The 19,174-nt window shown below is 47.9% G+C and overlaps 1 protein-coding gene across 6 annotated transcripts in view; it reads left to right on the forward strand.

Moving 5' to 3' along the window:
- Nucleotides 1-19,174, forward strand: part of LOC138567343 (uncharacterized) — a 903,513-nt gene that overhangs the window by 600,172 nt on the left and 284,167 nt on the right. The gene's annotated exons all lie outside the window — the stretch shown is intronic.

A 19,174-nucleotide genomic window follows, 5' to 3' on the forward strand; every position in this document is an offset into this window, starting at 1 on the left:
GCAACAAGTGACTCTCGACTTCTGGGCTGGAGTTTATTCCAGAGCTTGACACCCAGGCTTTCCGAGATCCATGTTCAAAGGCTTGAAAGTGGTGCATGAATCCACAGAGAGTCGGTGAAGACTAGAGCAGGGGTGATGCGGTCCCTGTGCCTCAAGCCGAGGATTATTCAAATATCCTTGTGTTGGCTAGTTGGGCTGGGCCCGGAAGAGACTGTTAGAATAGTCTATACTGGGATGTACCATTGCAGAAGTAACAGCAATTATCTGCTTCATATCAAGGAGCGGTAAGAGTCACCTCAAACGGTGCAGTTGGGAAAAATGTGACTTCTTCATGAGGTACCACACCCAAAGAACAAAGGATGTCCAGTATTTTAACAGTAGTTGAGTAGGCTGAAAAGGGATAGTATTTGAGTAGGCTGTAAATGGCCCTACGGTAGACTGTCTCAAGGTGAAGAGGGGTAGAGGTGTGCATTGATGAGGTAGAGGACATGAGTCAAACAGAGGTCACTGTCAATCATCCAGGCATTGATGCATTGGAAATCAGTTGGGCTATTTACCCTAAACATAATCAAGTCTGGCATGTGGCAGAGAACGGAAGGAAGAGGCCAGCAAGATGCTTGAGGTTGATGTTGAACTAGGAAGAGTTTGCATACCTGGGGAACCCGAGTTGTATGTAATGGGCTTAAAGATGTAGCAACCTGATGTAAACTGAACCTCATGGTTGTGCAGGAAAGAAGTGATCCAGCCAAGGATAGATCCTTTTGAGCCGAAAGTGTGGTTGAGGCGTGACAATAGAATGTGATGATTGACAGTGTCTAACCCAGCAGAAAGGTCCAACAAAACAAGGATAACTTTGCAGTTATTGTAAAGAGACCTGAGAATGTCCTCCCCCATGAAGAATAGTGCAAATCCTGTGCCTCTAGTCCCCCTAAACCAGACTGCTGGTCAGGCAGAAGGGAGTGTTCCAGAGCTAGCCTTTCCATGTTTTTTTCTATGAATGAGGACTTCACGATGGTGTGATAGCAAGGATAGGGACAATGCTGGTCTGCTTGAGAGGAGCAAGTAAGATGCCTGTTTTGAGAGAGGCATTGGCAATGGCGTCCAGTAATGGAGAGGGGGTAGCAATGTTATTGTTGATGGTGCAGGCAGGAAGCAACGTGTTCAGCTGAACCCTTTATTTTGGAGACAGGTTTAGCGACCTCTAACTTCTTAATGGTTCTAAAAGCAGATAGGGAGACATTCACATCGTGGTCTAAGAATGCTGAAGCAGCTGAGATGTGGTGTTTGGTGATGCGCAACAGGATTCCTTCAAACTTCTCGTTATAGAAGGAACTAAAGTCATCCACAAGAACTTTGGAGACAGCCTTGTTTCCTGCACATTTCGGGGCACAGGTTGTATGTAAGTCCTAACAGATTTTAAAGAGTTTGGCTGAAATATACAGAGAGATAACAATGTGGTCTTCAATGGAGACCTTTTATTTCTTAGGAATATGAGCTAATAGCTCCAAAAGTGTATGACACAGGCCATTTATCTGCATGGTCCAAAGTATTCCACCAACATTAATCAAGAGCTCGATTGAGGGGCCATTGCAGAGGACATGGCTTAGCTGGTTGAAGCAAATTGTAGGAGAGCAAGCCATAGCCAGTACAAGGCATGTGTTTGGTTTGGAGATTCGAGAGGGCCAAGTTTGCAAAGTGAGAATGGGGTCCACAGAGGGACCTCCAGTGTGTCTGGGACCGAAAGTCCAGCGTGCAAGGGAGTGTGAAATATTGAGAAATGTAAGGGTACAGAAGTAAAGCTTGGATATAGAGGTGGCATGTTTTGGGTCATAAATCTTATTCAACATAAAAAGAGAGTTGCTAAAATGCCTTCCTGTTGCTAAAGCTAAGAGGGGTTTCCCTGCCTCAAAGAAAACTAATGAGAATGTCAGGATGTCAAATAAATAGTAATTTATGGTTGTGTCCAAAAACCCTACTACCTGCTACTAACCCTAACACTCTTAACCTGAATATAATGTGCTAGGATTATATCTCAACTGAGGAAATAGTATAAAAAGTTATTTGCAAACAAAAAGTTCGAAATGTTTCTGGTGGTTTTAAGAAATAAGCAAATGTTCTCTACAAAAAGAATTCTTTTGTACTATCAAGGGAATCACTCCTTTCCCCTGGTTTCCGCTGTCTTCCACTTAACTAACTAGGAGGTTGTCTCCTTATTATGTGATTTTCTTGATTTCACAACAGCACAAACAAAAGTTCCCTATGCTAGGCAAAGTATTTCCCTGTTCCTGGCTTCTTTTTAGACTTTCCCAGAGTCCAAAACAATACTCTGTTAGCCAAGGGATCGGTCTTCCATTCCCTGGCCCCTTTTAGGCTTTCACAATAATGTACCACAAAACTCTTTATCTTGCAGGGCCCAGACCCTGTATTCTCTCAGATAAATTTCCCCTTACCCTTTGGCCCTCATAAGTGTGCGTGTCCCAGACTCGCCATGCAGTAATGTACAAGCTTGGTGTACTCTCCTGCCAAGCATGTACATCTTCTCTCTTTCCCTCCTTGGTTCTCAGGTTCCAGACCCTTGTATCTTTTGGTTCTCATATGCGTGCAGGTCCCAGACCCGCAGTTCTGAATCGTGACGGCTTGGTTTACACTCCTGCCAAGTATCCCTTTTGTGCATGGGGTCCCAGACCCTCGTATTCTATTGCTTTCTTATCGGTGTGGGTCCCAGATCTGCAGTACTGAATCATGACAGCTTGATTTACTCTCTTGCCAAACATAGGATTCTGCCTCTTTTACTCTCAGGGTCCCAGACTTTCTTTTTTGTCTCTCTGTACTTGCTCCCCGGCTACCCCAGACCTCTAGTCCCTCTTAGCCTGCCCGCACACTTTTGTGCTTGGTTCGCATCCTCCGAGCAGAGGGACATCTGCGCGAGGCTCAGGCAGTATTCAGGTGCTTAATTTCGTCGGTCTCGGCTTTGCGGTGCTCTTAGCTTCTCCGGGAGCGCCTTTTCTTGAGCTAGCGGCTCCCCCGATCATGGAAAGCCCAGAGGGCTGTTTGGGCTGCGACATGCGTAGTCCTTACGTCCTGGACTACGCACAGTCCTTCTCCCTTCTCCATGCACAGCATTCAGCTCTTCCGTCTTGCATCCAGTGCTACAGCGTCGCTGGCAATTCCTCTCAGGCGAGGGGATCACACTCACCTGGTTTCCGTTGTCTATTTTGAACCAGTTTGCCCCAATCAGGTTCAGCGGGAGACTAGACCGCTCAGCACAGTTCTAGGGATCAATCTTCCCACTCCTAGTCATCTTCTTCGTCTCAGTACTTGTATTACAAATAAATGGAAGGCCAGTTGGATTCTCTTGTATGTTAGTTATTTTCTTAGAGTAAGGTTGACTTGTTATACAATAGAAGATATTAGTACTGTTTGTAATAAGGGATGGATGGTTTGGTTTTGGCAAAGAGGAAGGGGGTGACAAAGCAGAAATTTACTGCGTTCTCTGCAAATGGCTGTCCCTAATCCTATAAGGGGTTTCCTCTCCCATGTGATCCTCCCCCTGCGCTCCACCCCCAGGGGGACTATTGCCCTGGCCCCATGGGAAAGATCTCCCCCCTAGGGCAGAAGGGAACGACGTCCATAGATTTGTTACAGGAAGGAGCTAGTGTTCACATTGTTTACACACTTCAACTAGAGATTGAAGTCACCCATAACTGAGATGAGGTTAGTGATGGATTGTAGAGACAATTAAGTCGACCCACTCTCTAATAAGGGTGCCCAGGGGCCTTTAGATGGTGGTGAGGATGATGCTTGTGTTGGTATTGAGGAGACACGTGCATGCATTGCTCACAAAGGAAGGGAGGACAGAAGTTAGGATGAGTGTTGTTCGGATGAAGGCAGGGTAAACCAAGGCATCCCTACTGCCCAGCCAGGCGAGTCTGTTGATCATAATTCCGTAGTTGCCAGTGAACTAGGTCTCAGTTATGATGAGCAAGTCATGGTCCGTATCAATATTATGTTGTGAGGCCAAACAAGCATTAAGAGTAGCTACAGGGAGTTGCAGCCATGAGCATGAACACTTGCAGGTTGCAGGGAGATAGTGAACAGGGTCAGTGTGTAGGGAAGCTACTAGTGGGGCCAGTGATTTCAGAAGCAGTTACAGCGGCCACCGGAGATAGCTGCATGCCGGGCCAGTGGTGGGAAGGATGTGTTAAAAGGATTGTCTAGAAGCTCAGAGACGGGACAGTGTGTAGAGCAAGGAGCGGGTGTAGTAGCAAGCACACGGATGGAGGGAGGGAGGACGGCATCAAAGGCAAATAGATTCTGCTGGTTCTTCTTGACCGTGACCGTGCCATTGATAGAAATGTTGAGGACCAGGTAAATGAGAAGTGTGACGTTCTTAACTTGCCAGCGAACTGCACCATTGATAGGGGAGCAGTTAGTGACAATTACAGACAGCATGTTTTGCCCCCACTAGGAAGGGCTATGACAGAAAACGAGGATGTCTAGTTTTAAAGTTGATGCAACTGACAGAATTCGACAGGTATGATTTGCATCTCAGTGCATGTTTTTTTTCCATTTAATCATTTTATTAATATTTAAGCAATGCAACAAGTAAGGAACATTAAGACATACTTGTAGATAATCCACTTTTTCTTGAAGCAACATTGTTCACTATCCCACCCCCATAGTCCTATTCCCTAAAAAGAAGTGGGGATAAAATGATAGTCAAAGAGTGGAGCATATGGCACATGAAGCACTACTACCAAAATAGGGCAAAGTCACACATAAATACAATAATGTTTCACCACATTATTGATGGTGGTTAGGCTTTTAATAGTAGGGATACTTGTGTCGTTCAATATACATTCAGTTGTGCTCAAAACAAATTGTATATACTAGCTGTTCCTGGCGTAACATATGCCATTCTAGCATATCTCAAAGGTCAATATAGGTCTGTAATTCATAGGGTCACTTCTGTCCCCCTTATTAAATATCGGAATTTACCACCCATGGCTTCTAGGAAGGGGGCGTAGGCCCCTGTGACCTATTAATGGCCATTAAAAAGGCAAAATGTATAGGAAACTGTCTTCTTTTGAATTTTAAAGGCATATTTTTATCAGATGGAATGCGCAGTATGATAACAGTCTAAGTTGAATCCATCGATTACACAGGCCTCTATGATGTGTCTTTATAGACAAGTAATTGTCAATCTTGTTCCATTGCAGAGACTCCGTGATGGCATAAGATTGCGCAGTAGCATAATTACAGCACCTACTTTCAGTTTTAGCGCCTGAGGAGGCATTCATCCCACAGCGTTTTTTGTGATTTTTCAGTAATTTCTCTCCAGAAATTATTGTAGATTGAAGATTATAGCTCAGGGAGTCTTGATTCTATTAAAATCAGGATGGGAGATCAAAACAGTAAGATTCTGGATTCATTTATTTCATTTCAAAAAGTTAGCATACTGGTAAGTATTTACTTTTTCACAAAGCGACATTGAACGGACAGGTTTTACACTTTATCAATGGGGGGCACTTCTGAGTACCAACCTCTTCAATATTGAGGTTATTTTCCTCGTATTAGTGCACATTCTCTGGCAAACAATTGCTAAAAATAGATTAATCCAAAATCTTACTGTTTTGATCTCCCATCCTGATTTTTTTCATTATTCCCATTTACACCCCTGGGCATATCGGGACCCTGCCAGACACCCTTTATTATATATCTTGATTCTATTAAAGACATGGAGGCGAGCAATATGCTTTATCTTCTTTAATTGCTACTATCCATCAGCCTTCAAAATTCAGAATAAATTCTCATAACACTTTTCTACATTTTATCTAAACAATTCAAATCCAATGGAAACTATCTGGAAAACACTCTCTCCCACGAGGCCTTTCCTGTTTCAGTATTTTCCTTCTTCAAATCCAACGGGCAGGGACCCTCCAGACTTCCTTATGTTAAGTCCTGTCTGGGTTCCTTCCTCTTCTTTTTAATATCTTGAACAGTCAACCAAAACCAAACCACAATAAAGTCACCAAATTAATCCCAACTGGGTCAAGCCCCACAATCTGGCCATTCTTGGGCCCCGTCCGGCTGTACTCCTGTACTACGCCCTCTCACAGAGTCTTCTGGCCATCTCCTAAAACAGAGAAACGCACGTTAGGGTGGGAAATATGGACAAAAACACTTTGCACTGTTATCACTTTGCCCCCGTATTTCACGGGCGGGATAATGCTCGCCTCTGTGTCTTTAATACAATCAAGACACCCTGTGCTATACGCCTGGGTAATCTTCATTCAGTCAAGACCGGAGGCGGGCATTATGCTTGTTCAAAGCTTCTTACTACCTCCGCTGCCAATGCAGATGCCAGCTTAAAGTAAAACGTCTTGAACGTGGAGTCACTCGATGACCAGTAGGATGCTTTGAGAATGTCTTGTAGAGAGACTCCCACTGTAAATGCCCTAGATGCCATGGCCCCTCTCACAGAATGTGCGTCAAAAACTAAGGTATAGATAACCGCCAGCTCCAATACATTTGGCTATGGTGGCCACTGCCACTACTTTAAAAGGCTTCCTGCGCACAGTGAGCAACTGCGAAATGCCTCGCGGCCTAACTGGTGCTGATACTCGTTCATACTATTTAATACACTGTGCAACACACAGCTCGGCATTATGTGGGTAATATAGGTAAGATACAACGTCCGAATTTCCTTTAGTCCGTCTTGCAATGTTAAATACCAGGCTATCTGAATAGAAGACTTTCTTGTAAATATCTAGGGCCCTGACATTGGACACTCGTCTGCGTGATACTAGGCATAGCAACATAGCCAGCTTCCCAGAAAATTGCTTGCCTGACAGCTGATCATTGTTTGGCCATTGTGTGAACAAGTCCAGGACCTTATTCACGTCCCACAATGTGGTGTACTTCATGGTTGGCGGCTTAACCATCTTAACTCCTTTAAGCAGCCGGACTACCGATGGGTGCTCGCCAATGGGAGTGCCATCCACTGGCTCGTGGCCGCCAGAGATGGCAGACCTATAAACGCCTACCGTCCGGAATGCTTTCCCGCTTTGTGACAATGACGCTAGAAAATTAAGCACCTGCACTACAGGGGCCAAAATGGGATTTACACCCTGCTGCTGACACCACTTATCCCACTGCAGCCATGCAGCACCCTAGCTTCTGAATGTGTAAGGGGCCCAAGATTCCCTAATGAATAAGGCAGCTTGTTGCAAAATCGATGGCATATTCCATCGTCTCCCAAAACTCTGCACGCCAGCATCTGGAGGCTCAGCCCCTGAATCAGAGGATGGGGATACCCCTTTGGATCGGTGCGCAGGTCCACCCGCCATGGAACTGGAAACCACGCTTGCGATTTGCACTCGGGCACTATCACTATCACATCCCCTTTCTCCCTGTGTATCTTCGCCAGGATCCTGGCCATCATGATGAATGGGTAAAAGGAGTAGAGTGCATGTTCGGACTCACTCTGGAGAAAAGCGTCCATCACTTCCACGTCTGGGTCTAGTCTCCAGCTGCAGTACCTGGGCAACTGCACATTCAGACGTGATGCAAAGAGGTCCGTATGGAGAGGACCCCATAGATCCTGAATCCTCATAAACCTCAATCTCTGCAGCTTCCAATTTCTGGAGTTCATCAAGTAGTGAGAGTTCCAATCCGCCACTATGTTCTGCGCTCCTGGCAGGTACTCCGCTGCAATGGACACCTGGTTGCTGAGGGAATAGTGTCAGAAATCCTTTGCTAGTTCCGCCAGCATTCTCGATCTGGTTCCCCCCAGATGATTGATGTATCGGACCGCTGAAATATTGTCCTTATGAAGAAGAATGCAACATTTCACACTGTCTTTGGTGAGTACTTTGACTGCGAAGAATCCTGCTAAGGAGTTCCAGACAGTTGATGTGCAAGTCTATTTCCGCCTGCAACTACATCCCCCCCAATTCCCCATACACTACCTGTGTCCAGCTGGCCGCATCCTGCGCCCCAACCTGACCTGCTCGCGTCTGATTCTATAACCAGGTCTAGGGCGTCTCCAAAAATGGTGCGCCCGTTTCAGGCTTTTATGTTGTGGAGCCACCACACCAGTTCGGCTCATGCTTCGCCATCTATGGGGACGAGCTGGTGGTACTGCTGCCCTTTCTGCAGGTGTCTTATCTTCAGCCTCTGAAGAGCCCTGTAGTGCAAAGGGCCCTGGAAGATCGCTTGTGTCGAGGATGCCAGCAGACCCACTACTCTGGCTAGACTCCGAAGCGATATAACCTGTTTTTGGAGTGCCCCTCTCAGTTCCTTCTTGATGGTTCTGAGTTTGGGTGCTGGTAGGTCAGCTTCGCCTTGGTGGTGTCTACAAAGAAACCCAGAATCTCCATGCATCTGCTGGGTGTCAGGTCTGACTTCTCTCGGTTTATCAAGAACCCTAGCAATGATGGGTGAGAGATCGTCCACTGTATTTGATCGAAGATGTGATGTTTGTCTTGGCCTAGGAAAAGGATGTTGTCTAGATACACTATCATCCTTATGCCTTGCTCGCAAATCGCCACGGCGACTGGCCTCATGAACTTGGTGAATGCCCAGGGAGCTGAAGATAGCCCAAAAGGCAGACACTTGAACTGCCACACCCGCCCTTTCCACAGAAATCGTAAGAAGAGATGATGCTCGACCGCAACCGGCACAGTGAGGTATGCCTCTTTCAGATCCAGCCTTAATAGCCAGTCTCCCTTTCTCAGGTTGTTTCGGAGGAGATGTATCCCCTCCATTTTGAAATGCTGGTGCAACAGCCAGCTGTTGAGCCCCATGAGATTTATCATGGGTCTCGCTTTCCCCTTCCTGTGGACAAGGAACATATTGTTGTAGTATTCCTGCTCCTGGGGAAAACCTTTCTTTATGGCCCCTTTTAACCTGAGTTGCTCCAGCTCTGTCTCCATCAATAGCGCCTCGATCCGTGATGTTTGCATTGGTAGAGGAGTCTGGAACTGCCTTAAGAAACCCACAAATTCTAGTCTGATACCCACTACCTAAGCCGGCCTTGGGGGGAAATGGGGGGGTGAGCCGGGAGACCGCCCGGGGCGCCACGCCCCCCAGGGCGCCTTTTGCCCCTGGCACGCCAGCTCGGGGGAGTCTTTCAAGGGCTCCCCCGAGCTGGCGTTGTGGGACAAGGCGCAGCAGGCGGCCTTTTACTGTAAAAGGTGCCTGCGGAGGTGGCTGCATTTAAATGCGCCCCTCCGCCGTGGACACTTTTCACAAGTGTCCCCCCACCACGCCAGCTCCGGGGAGTCTTTCAAGCGCTCCCCCGAGCTGGCGTGATCTGTTCATACTGTTATTGGGTATCTGGAGCCTAGTAGGAGATGGCGCCACTCTATGCAGGCTTTCTTTATGACTGGGAGTTCCCTTCCCAGACCGAATAATACCTTGGATGTTCTCAATCGTCTTCGAAGACCTGTTTTAATACTGCTACTAGAGCGCCGTTAGAGGCATCTGTCTTTAATATGAAAGGTCTCATCTGTTCTGGTAGAAGAAGTATGGGAGACTTAGTAAATTCTTCTTTGAATCCTTGAAAAGCTTGAACAGCGGATTGGTTCCAATGAAAATGCACACCCTTTTTCAGTAATGATGCCAAAGGTAAGATCCTGTGGGAAAGGTTTGGTATAAACTTTCGGTAAATGTTTGATAACCCCAAAAACCTTTGTATCTCCTTGACAGCCAAGGGTTATTTCCACTGTTTGATGGCCTTTAACTTGGCGGGATCCATAGCAGCTCCTATAGCAGATAAAATGAAACCTGGGTATCTCACTGTGGGCTGATGAAAAACACATTTTTCCAGTTTAGCGTTTGAGTGATTCTTTTGTAGGCGATTCAATACCTCGGCTACATGTAAACAGTGTTTTTGGATATTTTTTGGAGAAATCAGGATATCGTCCAAATAGACTACTACGGAATGGAGCATGAGATCTGCAAAAAAGGTGGTCCATAAAACGCTGGAATACAGTAGGGGGCGTTGGCCAACCCGAAGGGCATCACACAGTATTCGCAGTGCCCGAATGGAGTACAAAAGGCCTTCTTCCACTTGTCAATAACTTTTCTTGTATCACTAATGACACGCACAATACCATCATGAGTGTTTTCTGTGGATTTTGAGTCTGGGAACATTGCTTTCCCTCCCGATCCGGTGTTCCCCCCCTTTGCCAAAGGGAGTTCACGTTTTCCGACAGTTGTGGGGGAGCCGAGCGGCATTCCCTGACGAGATGTTTATTTGACCTGCAGTACATATACAAGCCTTGTGTTCTGCAGCAGTTTCTTTCTTCAGGGGTAAGCGGCGCCCTAGCTGTACCAGTTTGCATTGGTTCCTCCTCTGTTGTAGTTCTGATGCCAGAACGAGATTTTTGCCCTTCTTTTCCAACTGGCGTTCCTGTAGACCGAAATCGTTTTGCAAAACCAGGGCTATCATTTCCTTTAGATTCATGGGCCGGGGTACCCTGGAAAATTCATCTTTCAATTCTTCTGTCAGCCCTCTCTCGAAAAAGAGTGACCAGACCCTCATCCTCCCAGGTGGTCTCAGAGGTCATCTGTTTAAACAGAGTAACATATGAAAGTATGTCCAGAGACCCCCGTTTGATATCCAACAACCTTTCCTGCATAGTAAAAGTCAACTCATGTCGGCCAAACATAGCCTGTAGGCTATTCACGAAGGCGTGATAGGAGTCCAATATCTGGTTGTTTGTGACAATCAAAGTGGTATCCCATGCCAAGGCCCCGCCAACAAGATTCAAAACCATATAGCTGACTCGAGAGCGATCCGTGGGAAAGAAAGGAGGTTTCAGGGTGAATTGCACCAGACATGAATTCAAAAAATCTTGTTTTTTAGGATTGCCATCATACTTTCCTGATCCCAAAGCAGAAGGAAGTAATCCTGTGCAAGCGGAGGCACAAGCTACCATTTGGTGCAAAGTAGTGTTTTTGGTATTCAATTGTTGAACTTCTTGCATTCATTCTTGCAAGGCACCCAATACCGGCTGCATCTGTTCCATAGTGATGGGGTTGGCGTTGCTTACTGTTACAATTACAGTAGCGATTGTAATTCACAACAACTGACCTTTGATCAAAAAGACTTGTTGAGGCAGAAGCTCGAAGTGCAGGGATCCTGGTAGTGTTGGTGTCGAATGATGTACTGCCCCAAGAAGTATTCGCATACCTGAGAGCACAGGGCGGCGTGTAGCAGTGGGGCAGTGCCCTAGGAAAAACTCTGCCTGGGGAAAACTTTGTAGCTGTAAGTAGCGCCAAGTACAGTCGCGGTCTTCAGCGTGGTATCAAATGATAGGAGTCAGAACTGCCGGGAACTGCCGGGTAGCAAGTCCTGACAGCGAGATGGGCAGAAAGCCAAGATGAGAGGCGAAAGAACCAGAGAGAGAAGGGGCAGAGCGAGGAACAATGGAGAGGCAAGGAAACAACGTCACACTAGCGTCAGTGCTTCATAAGGATACGAAGCGAAACAAAGTCTTACAGTTTCTCCCCAGTCTTATCATGTTGAAAAGGTCAGCCCGACCAAGTAGTCTTCTTGTTTCCCTGGAGCCGTCTTGTATATGACTAGACAGGTTCTTGCTCTTTTCTGAAGGGAATGATGGTCCACCATCTTGCTAGTACTTTTCCCCCATAGAGATGTTTTCTTCTCCACTTCAGCCACACAGACCAAGAGTGATTCCTAACACTATCCCTCTGGGCGTCTCGCTGTAGCAATGCAGCAGTGTTATGTGGCCTCTCTCCCAATCTGTGTGCTGTTGGCGGGTTAGTCTTCTTGGCGTGAGTCCTCCAGCTGGTGACTGCCTCTTCCTCGCAGTTCACCCGGACCGCGCCACTCTGCTCCGGTCAAGGAAGTTGCTTTGCCGTCTCAGTTTTCCTCTCCTACTACTCAGCTGATCTCATCAAGCTCTTTAAATATCCCGTGCAGAGGCTTGGGATCATTAGAGCTAGTCCACTCACCTTGAAACAAGTCACGTGTAGTTTGCATTGACTATGGACTCCTCATCTTCGTCCTAGTACGAAAATGCTGTTTGGGTAGGTTTGCCTCCTCCTTGTCTAGGTACCTGTCTGATGTGTCTCTGTATTAGCAATATAGGGCTGATATGTGTTTGCCTCACCCAAATGAGGGTGTGTCCTCCTTGTTGGTCTCTTCCTCGTCCCAGTATTGAGGTGGTATTTCTGGGGGACATTTTGGGGGAAGAAAAGGAAAAAGGATGATAGCCTACGAAGGCTTGAGGGATAGAGGGTTCATTATGCAAAGTGAATGTCTCACCTAAGGACGTCCTTTCCCCACTCCCAAAGTTCCCTCCACCCAGGTGATCCTCTCTCACATCCAACCCCAGTGTCGGGATCAAAAAGCGATGGCCTTTCCCTGACCACCTAAGAGAGGAGGATCCAGGGGAAAAGAAATTAGTACTCACTCGAGTTCCTCACACTACCCAAACCACAACATGATCATTGATGTTCCTCTCTGATTCCCCACTTCTGGTTCTTCTAAGTCCTCTCTCTCTCTCTCTCTCTCTCTCTCTCGTCACACCCTTCTACCTCCAACCTTCTCCAACTCCCTCATCTCTGTGTCTCTAACACACATTTTTCGCTCTACACTCCCCCTCCTTCTACTACTCTTGCCTCTCTCCCTCACTGCACCTGCCTCCTTTCCCTTTCACTCTTCCTTCCACTCTTAATCTCGCCATCCAGTCTCAATCTCTCCCCTCTACTCTTAACTCTTTTTTCTATCTCACACAACCCTCTTTTCTATCACCCACTCACACTCCCGCAGTTTCAACCTATCGCACTTGGTATCATTCTCTCACTCAATACCTTACATGCACATGTACCCAACAAACACAGCCACAGACTTCTCAGCACTCTGCTCCTCCATCTGCCTGATATCTCGGCCGACCACCCATCCTAACCTAACCCGAACACCTTTCACTCGGTCTCGTTTCTGCTGGCTCTTTATAACCATGACTTCCTCATTGCCCCCCCTCGTCTCATCGGACTCTTTGGGCCAGTCTAGCCCTATGCCTTTTCCGCAGCTCTGATATTAAGCTTTTCGGTTTCAAAATGCGTTTTCGTGCAGTCTTTGAAGTTTGCTCAAGTCTGTATTTGTCTGGTGTCTCGTTATTCTTTTGCTGTGGTAAGTTACATTTCATGCCAGTTCACTGGAGGTTGGCGTGCACCGTAGTCTTGTGGTCTGTGTCGTGTTCCTCATTGCTATCTGCTTGTTGTGTTTTATCTGCGCCAGCGTTGTATTCTGGATCGTGCAATTCTAGGAGCAATAACAGAGAAGTATAGCCAGAAAAGAAGCTGGAAGACTTTGTGTACTCAACAGTGGTACCACTGTTATCGAGCAAAGCACTTTCAGGGGGGTTCAGAGACTGACTGTGCCGCTGTGTCCACAACATTAGTTTTGGTTAAGGACTCCATTTGAGTTCTTTCTTTACCTTAATTTGCATGCTCCTTCTCCCTAGATATTTTAGGGGGCTTTCGAGTCTCCAATAAGTATGGAGTTAAGGGGGCAGTATTGTGGGGCTGGCGAAGTTCACGTGGTCATGCGGCCAGCCTCACAGGTGCCGGGGGGCTGTGAGAAAGGCATGGTATCACAAGGAGGACGAGGACACAAAAGATAAAAATCACCAGTTTTGTTTAATTCAAAAGGGGGTTGGAAGAACTCCTGTATTGTACTAACACTAAAGATGGGAGCACACTCTACCATGTAAATAAAAGAAAACATTCCTAGTCTGTCGTAAGTACATAACAGTAACAAACTAGAAAAACCTATTGCCTTCCCTCACTCTAATAACATACAAGTGAAATAGGAAAATGTAATGCAAATGGAAAATCAGTGGGAAACAAAAGGATGGCATTTCAAGATTTCGTTCCAAATATTTGACCAGATTCAACAGTTTGCACAATCTTCTCAGGCTCTCTTCAGCCTTGCTTTGCCTCAACACTTTATGCCAGTTTCTGTACCCTTCTTCATACCCAATCCCTCTGGTTTTCCTTACACAAGTCTGGGCCTCGCAGAGATTGCAAAGTCTCTCAAGTTTTGCCAGAAACAAACAGTTTTCATATAACTTCTTCAAACTGAATTATTATGTAGGATTCCCTTTGTCGGGCTCAAGCCTGTTTTGTTCACAAAAGATTATCACAGCTCAATTCCTTTAGGCTTCCCTCTGTCGAACTTGAGCCTAAACACAGTGCACAAAGTCTTTCGAACGGGCGTACTTTCGTTTTCCGCCGGACTACTCTGTTAATTTTTTTTACAGTTCAATTTCCCTTGATTTCAAAAGGGAAGTTCAAGTCCCATAATGCCTTTCATGGGCCTTTTTATTTCCTGCTTTCTTTCTCAAATTCAATGCTCAATTTCCTGCTCCAGCCCCACACACGCTCACCGGGATTTCCTCTCTTGCCATGAGACTCACCCGTTTAGCGCGGCTCTGCAAGCAACTTCTTTTGATCTTCCTGGGTCGAGGTCAGGGTCTCCCCCTACCCCCGCCTGCCCCTCAGGTACCTGGACTTCCAGTCATATGCCCAGGGGAAACATGTATTTCTATGAACAGAGTCAGCAGGATATGATCTGCCCTCTCTGGCTCTTGTAAGGCACAGCTCCTCAGCACTGATGCAGCCCTTCAACAACACAGGATAAATGTCTTAGCCCTCCACTCCCTTCCAGACTCTCCAGGGTTCTTTAAGCAATCTCCTCTGCTCTTCAACTCTCCAGGGTTCTTCAAGCAATCTCCTCTGTTCTTCAGCTCCTCTGGTCCACACTGCATCCCAGCTCGCTCTAAATGTGTCTGTGTTCCACCTTGTATACTGACAGGGAGTGTTAATTGGAGTCAGGTGTGGGTGGTTGAAAAGGGAAGCCTGACTATGCCTGTCCTCGTTCATTGGACAAGGTGGAAACTGCCCATAGGAATCCATTGATACATTGGTTCCTATGGGCAATCTTCATAGCTCTGTTCCTCTTCTTCTTTGTCCCAGTGGTTTTGACATAAGCCAATGGGGAGGAAGTATGGGAGTTGTAGTTTTCCCTAATGATAGAGGGAAACTTCTGTGTTTGTCAAGGTGAATGGGGCAGGGCAGATGTGTGGTTTTAGGTGAATGGGTTTTAGATTATATCTGTCCCATAGTGACTGTGGGGATATTGGATAGGGATATATTTCTTCTCCTACGCCTCCCTTTAATGTTAGTACCTGTTGGAATTGGGAAGGGGGCAACGGGAAAGGATTCATAACCTATAAAAGTGGAGGGAGTGCCGGGTAGGAATTTGTCAGAAAGGTGGGAATGCCGTTTCTCTCTCGAAGGCATTCCTCCAACTGTCCCCAAGGACCCCCTGCTCAGGTGATCCTCCCGTACTGGTCCTGCCCCAGGGTCTTGTTCCAAAGTTGATGGCTGTGCCCTAATCACCTGAACAAAGAATCCCCGTGGTCCATAAGTGAGAACGCCCTCAGGTTTCTCAAAGGGACCCAGCACCATGTTGGTGTGCCGTGGTCACCCAGACCTACTGGTGTTGCAGGTTAGGATCCTGTGAGGCTGTGGGGACACAGCCTGAGTGCGGAAGCACCTTGGATGCTGGCAGCATCCTGGATGGTGGGTGCCTGGGCAGGACCCAGGGCACCAGGCTGGCCTGGGGTTCCCGGACCTGCAGGACCATGATCACACGGTGTAGGCCTGCAGGCCCAAAGGGAGAGACAGAGACAACAGGACTTCTATAGTTGGAGTCTACATCCGTTCTGTTGCAAGTGGGGCTCCTTTTATTAGCTTGGGCCATGACACAGTCATGGTCCATATTAAAAGGGTAATACACTTGGGAGGCACACATAACATTAAAAGGGAAATACACTTGGGAGTGTCACACAACACGCCTCCTTTTTCATAACGAACAAAACAAATGTTGCTGAAACATAAATGATTCCCCCCGTTACAGAACGGCAATACTTATTCCATTTGGGAATTGTAGGGTAGACAAATAGTAGGATATTTATTTTATTTATTCGCGTTTGCAGAGCTCACAGCAGCCCTGGGGCATTGTGGCACTGGTTACAGAAATTTTTCTTGGTTACAGAAATTTTTCTTGGTTAACAGTTTTGATACAACTTGGCACTGGTAATAGACATGTTTCGTAGATATGCCACTGTTATGTACATAGGGACTCGGGTAGTTGCAGACATGAAACACATATCAACACACTCTAAACATGTTCAGCGGGCGACAGTCGTGGTTGGCGAACTGCTGGTGGAATGTTGACAGTTCTACCACATTTTATAAGACCCTTTATTTACCTGGGGTAAATGGAACTCCACCACTGAATGAAGCCGTTGCTAGCTGCTGGCACCATTTAGAGCATGCCTACAAACTACGGAAGAAAAGCTTCACATCCATTTAACTGGGACCACTTTAAGCATATCATTTAAATGCAGGCTCACAGTATCTAAACACACGTTTACTGAGTCTCCTTCGAGGAGTTGTAGGACAACAGGAGACCAGTTCACTTTGCATCAGTGTCCATTTAGGATCGTCACTCCCACTGGTCATGGTCCGTTGATGGCATAGTTCATAGGCCGGCAAAGCTGCACCTGGGAGCACCAGGGGCCACATTGGCGTAGTCCCTTGATGTTGCGGCAGGCAGCGAGACGCGGGTAGCAGAGCTTCTAGCCTGCGCCACATGATGTTGGTAGGGCATGGGGTGATAGCATGTTACTCGCACCTTCTTCTTGGCCACGCTCCCCAAGGCAGAACTGTCTCTTTACTGTGGTGGCACAGGATGCCGCACAAGCACTCATACAGAGCTGTAACCCTCACATGCTCGTTAAAATTATTTCTTGTGGCGGGTGCCAGGGCGGCAAGACGTTGGTTGGCCGAAAACCAGTGACTGGGTGTCTGGGCCATTACGTCTCTTCCCCCAGGCAAGAGTTGCTGCTGTTGTTGATGGGGCAGTAGTCCTGGCCAGTCCACTTTTCCCTTCTGTCTGGCAGGATAATTGGGCAGTTGATGTCTCAGTTCAGCAGGAATCGCACCCAGGGCCTCATCGGCCTGGTCCACTGATAGTGGGCCCGGCAGGGCCACACAAGTGGCAGGGTGTTGGGGCCACATTCCTTATTCAGCTGCCCCAGGCAGGAGTGTGGGCAGGATGCTGCCAGCAGAGTCGGCCTTAGGAGGGGGCGAGCCGGGCGACCGCCCGGAGCGCCATGCCCCCCAGGGCACCTTTTGCCCCTGTCACGCCAGCTCAGGGGAGTCTTTCAAGGACTCCCCCGAGCTGGCGTTGTGGGACAAGGCGCAGTAGGCGGCCTTTTAGTTTAAAATGTGCCCGCGGTGGTGGGTGCATTTAAATGCGCCCCTCGCCGTGGACACTTTTCACAAGAAAAGGCGCCATTAGCCCCCCACCACGCCAGCTCCGGGGAGTCTTCAAGCACTCCCCCGAGCTGGCGTGGTGGCAGAAGGTGTGGCAGGCGCCTCATTGTCACTGAATGAACCTGCGATGGCGGGCTCATTCAATGACAATGGGGTGCTAACGGCACCTATTTAACCTCCTATTTAAGAAACAGTTGCCCATCCTGGCCCCGCCCCCTTCCGCCCTGCCCCCTGTTAACCAGGGGGCGCGGTGGGCTAGGGGGAGGGGCGCCAGTTCGCCCAGGGCGCTGCTGCCCTTAAGGCCGGCCCTGCCCACTACTGTCTGCAATTTCCAGGCATTGCCTGATAGCTTGCACCACTTTTCTATATACTAACTCGTCCTCCCTCCCACTGGCGGGTACACGTGCAGCATCACTCTCACCTGTTCCTGTGCCTTGGTGACGGTAGAAACCTCTGCGACCTCTGGGCCCTATCCCTTGGGACGGGGAGAAGGTGTCCTGCTGCCTGCTCTACCAATACTGGGCTCTAGGTCCCTAAGGTTGTCTCCGTGCCTAGACCTGACTGAACGCTTGACCTCTGCAGCGACCGGTCCCGACAAAAACACACCCTGGGAAGATCTCCCTAATGGACAACTGGGCTTTCTCTAGTGCTGTAAAAGTTCATCTCCTTCCAAATGTCTCTTCAAATAATAGACCCTTTGCAGTCTCACCGGCCTCATAAGTTGCCAAGTCACCTAGCTTATTGTCAATCTTTAGCAACATACTCCTTCTCCTTTCTGACAATAGTGTGCAGTTTGCATTGCCCAGCATGCAGACTGCTCTCTGCGCCCTGCTGGTGAGTGTATGAGCATCAGTGGGCTCCCCATGTCTTTTTCTCTCTCTGCAAAGTCCATTATTTTCAATATAGGACCCACTAGATCCAAGCTTATCTTGGGCCCTTCCAAATGCTGTCCATGCCCTTGCGGTCATCCTTGGTGATGAAGCTGAGCATTCTGTGGTCCACCTCTGGTGTGTCCGCTACTTTACCCGGTCGCTTGGGACTGGGGCACTCTGCTTTCATGCAGTACCTAGCCTCTTTGTCCAGGGGCTTCCGCAGGCGCTGGGCCTTGTAGGCTGTCACTTTAGGTGAGGGTGCCCACTCAGAGTATCTAGGGTGTTGAATGATTTCCAGGTCAAACTTTCTCCGGTTCCTCATGCACCCTAGGCCTCTTGGACAGGCCTGGCCCTGTTGGTTTCTTGCCAAGGCTTGCAGGCTCATCCCCTATGTTTTGCACCCCTGGGGCAAGGGGTAAGAGGCTGGGTGCTACTGACTTTCTTAGAAATGTTTCTTTCAGCTTCTGGAAAGCGTTGGCTGCCTCCAGGGGCTTCTCTATCATCCCCTTGTCATGACCCAGGGGAGTAGAAGAGGTTATACTCTCACGGGTCATACGGCTCCCCTGGTGTTCAACCCTGTCTTGAGGGTGTAAATTGGATTGACCTTCTCGTGGACTATCGTCTCCTTTCTCATCGCCCGTCTTGTGCCTGGGCTGTCCCTTTTTGCTGATGAGAGCTTACAGCATCTACAGCCTTTCTTGAACGGGCTTGACCTCTTGTGAGACTGCCTGCACCAAAGAGTCACCTAGGACCCTTTTAAAACTGAGGGTTAGATCTGAATTCCCCTCTTCGAGGAAATCATCACCTTCCTCAGCTCCTTCATAGTCCATCCAGCAGTCTATCTGACTGTTCTCCTCCTGGCTTCCTTTGTGCAAGGATTCAGCCATGCTTCAGTCAGGCACTGTGTCCGCCACTTGATT

Source organism: Ambystoma mexicanum, chromosome 2p (genome assembly GCF_040938575.1).
Source record: "Ambystoma mexicanum isolate Mex_15411 chromosome 2p, UKY_AmexF1_1, whole genome shotgun sequence".
Taxonomy (NCBI): Eukaryota; Metazoa; Chordata; class Amphibia; order Caudata; family Ambystomatidae; genus Ambystoma; species Ambystoma mexicanum.